Genomic DNA, 3,557 nt, shown 5'->3' with positions numbered 1-3,557 from the left:
GGTTCTGAACCTCCTGGACTGACCCTGGTGTGGTTGTGAAGGTCCTGGACCGACCCCGGTGTGGTTCTGAACCTGCTGGACCGACCCTGGTGTGGTTCTGAAGGTCCTGGACCGACCCCGGTGTGGTTCTGAAGGTCCTGGATCGACCCCGGTGTGGTTCTGAAGGTCCTGGATCGACCCCGGGTGGTTCTGAACCTCCGTGGACTGACCCCGGTGTGGTTCTGAACCTCCTGGACTGACCCCGTGTGGTTCTGAAGGGTCCTGGACCGACCCCGGTGTGTTTCTGAACCTGCTGGACCGACCCCGGTGTGGTTCTGAACCTGCTGACCGACCCCGGTGTGGTTTCTGAAGTCCTGGACCGACCCGGTGTGGTTCTGAAGGGTCCTGGACCGACCCCGGTGTGGTTCTGAAGGTTCCTGGATCACCCCGGTGTGGCTCTGAACCTCCTGGACCGACCCCGGTGTGGTTCTGAACCTCCTGGACCAACCGTGGTGTGGTTCTGTGGTTCTGTCATCATGGATGACCCTGCTGGTATATTTACTGTACACTTCCACATCTGTTTGTATGTTTTAAATGGCGGGTCACACATTAATGAGGCTGTGATGCAGAGACGACTGTCTGACAGGTCAGGTGTCTGCAGAATTTACACGTCATGTGTTAGTGTCCGTTTCCTGGTTTTGGATCCTCAGCCGAGCAGGTACCAAAAACATAGGACCAGGTACCAGAGTCCAGGTTCTTCTATGTAATGGAAACACAAAAAGGCCCAATCCAGCTGGTTCCACATGGTGGAAATGTGTGGCATTAGAACAGTAGTGGGTCTGGACCAGGTCCGACAGCCTTAGTTTGAATCAGAGGGTGTCGTTGGGATCTGAAAAAAATCAGGCCTGGACGTTCTTTCATTATGGACTCCTGTGGTCCAGACTGTCAGACCCGAACTCTGCAAGACCAGGTGTGGACCAGGACCACGGTGTGGACCAGGTCTGGACCAGGACCACAATGTGGACCAGGCCTGGACCAGGACCACAGTGTGGACCAGGTTCAGGGTTGAACCTGTTCAGACCTGATGAAGCCTCTGGTTTGAAGCTAAAGTTGGATCAAACATGTGAATCTGATTATGACTGAATGAGCTGAGAACAGGAGTGTGTGTGTGGTTGGTCAGAACAGAGTGTGTGTGGGGTGTGTGTGTTGTTCAGAACGTGTGTGTGTGTAGGTGTTTGTTCAGAACAGTGTGTGTGTGTGTCTTACTTGTTGACTGTTCATGTAGGCGTCGTCCTGAAGAGTACGACCTCCACGGCAGGAAGAGACCACGCACCGACTGTCCACCAGAGTTCAACCAGAGAGCAGGTCCACACTGACAGACTGTTTATGTTTACAGACTGATTGTTTATATTTACAGACTTTTTATGTTTACAACTGTTATTTTTATAGACTGTTTATATTTACAGACTGTTTATGTTTGCAGAGTGATTGTTATATTTACAGACTTTTTATGTTTACAACTGTTATACTTACAGACTGTTTATATTTTCAGCCTTTATATTATATTTACAGGTTGTTTATTTCATATTCACAGTTGGGCTGTGCGATTAATCGATCTTAAATTGAAATCAGATTTTTTAATCGCGATGATTTTTAAAAAAGGGAAATCATCAAATGGATTTCATGTCTCATGCCTCTGAGCCGTGCACCTGCGGAATACTGTAGGCTCCTCCCACAGGCTACTGTAGGCCCCTCCTTTAGACCACCGTAGGCCCCTCCTCCAGCTGAGGGGTCCCCAGACCACAGATAGTCCCTCCAGAGGGGTCCCCAAACCACAGAGTCCCTCCAGAGGGGTCCCCAAACCACAGATGGAGTCCCTCCAGAGGGGTCCTGGGTCAGTCCATGCTCGGACCCCCACTTTAAATAGAACTGAATGTGGGTTTTCCTCATTCGTGCTCCACACACAACCTGTTGCCTGTCCGCTGATGTACACCGGTGTCTCTTCAGTGGGCTCCTCATGGAACTTGTGGACTTTCAGTGATCCCATCCCAGATCTGAGGTCAGAGCAGTGCCTGCATAGAGGGCTGCTCATGAAAACCTTCTGTCCATTTCTGCTGTCCTTTTGTAGTTTGACCCAAAAACTGAAAATTGAGTTTTTAGAGAAAAAAATCAGGATTTTTGATTTTGGCCCAAATCGTGCAGCCCTAGGTCAGAGTCCTCCTAGTCTTCTTAGTCCTAGTCCTCCTGGTCCTCTTAGTCCCCCTAGTCCTCCTAGTCTTAGGGTGTATTCACACCTGAAAAGTCCTTTGGTCTGCTTATTTGATTCGGATCAAATGCGACTTTATTTTTTCATTTGGGTCGGATCGCATTCACATTGCACTTTTTACTAGTGGACCAAAAATGCGTGAACAGAAGCACGCATGTGACGAACTGCGCTGGCATTGGACAGAAAAGTCAGGGGCGGGGTCAATCAGAGACAGCTAGTGTTGATGAAAATAGACGTGGTGCTCCTACATACAGTTATCATTTTTGGAATATAAATTGCATTTTTACAGACACAAATTTACGAAAATAATGTTAACACTCAAGAAAAGCTCAGTCAAAGCCAGTTTCATAATACGGGCATGTGACCAAATGTCAATGGCACATTCAATCTCCTCATTGCTCCACGTCTGTCCACGCTCATAGCTGCTGCTGTTCGCTCTGACCACCCGTAAACCTCGGCTATTTCCAGCGGCTACGGTGGCTCGTCAAGCACAAAAAGGCACAAGATTCCTTGGTTTGGTTTGGTTCGGTTCGAGGTCGGTTATATTCACACCAGAAGTGAACCGGCCCCAGAGTCCGTTGGAAGCGGACCGAGGACCACCTCCGCTTGTTTGGGTTCGAATCAGAGTTCGCATGTTTGTATTCACACCTAAAAAAAAAAGTCCGGACTTTCTGGGGAAACGAACTCTGGTCCGTTTTAAATGGACCAAACGTGGTAGGTGTGAATACACCCCAAGTCCTCCTAGTCCTGGTCCTCCTAGTCCGAGTCCTCCTAGTCCTCCTAGTCCTAGACTGACTGTTAACCTGTTGTTTGGACTCCTGTGGTCCTTCCATATGACATGTGATATTTGCTGTTGTAGGTTTTATTCAGGACCTGCGTGCCCAGCCGGTGGACAGGTATTAACCCTTCTGAATGAGGAACTAAATCTGATCACAGTTCAACTGGTCCACGTGTCCAGTCCAGTTCCACTGCCCCGCTTCAGACTGTTCTTCTGTGTTTCAGACGCTTTTCCAGTGTCAGACGAGACGTGTTTCTGAATGGGGTGAGTGACATTTGATCAGACCTGTGGCGTGTCCTGCTGGGGGTTTGGAGCATGCTCAGATGTGTCTGTGGGTTTGGAGCATGCTCAGATGTGTCTGGTGGGTTTGGAGCATGCTCAGATGTGTCTGTGGGTTTGGAGCATGCTCAGATGTGTCTGTGGGTTTTGGAGCATGCTCAGATGTGTCTGGGTTGGAGCATGCTCAGATGTGTCTCTGTTCTTCCTGTCATTCCTACAATGACTACATGAGGGACTACCACCACAGCGTCGGCC

General features: G+C 49.3%; 1 long non-coding RNA gene across 1 annotated transcript; it reads left to right on the top strand.

Annotated features, from left to right (window-relative positions):
* Positions 1-843: 843 nt before the first annotated feature.
* On the top strand, positions 844-3,292 carry LOC115416022 (uncharacterized). The gene is made up of 3 exons (XR_003934897.1): positions 844-1,344; positions 3,105-3,141; positions 3,248-3,292. It is a non-coding gene; the product is annotated as an uncharacterized LOC115416022 (long non-coding RNA).
* Positions 3,293-3,557: the final 265 nt, after the last annotated feature.

The sequence above is a fragment of the Sphaeramia orbicularis genome, unplaced genomic scaffold (assembly GCF_902148855.1).
Source record: "Sphaeramia orbicularis unplaced genomic scaffold, fSphaOr1.1, whole genome shotgun sequence".
NCBI lineage: Eukaryota > Metazoa > Chordata > Actinopteri > Kurtiformes > Apogonidae > Sphaeramia > Sphaeramia orbicularis.
Note: the sequence above shows the minus strand (reverse complement) of the source record. Positions and strands in the feature narration are given on the sequence as shown.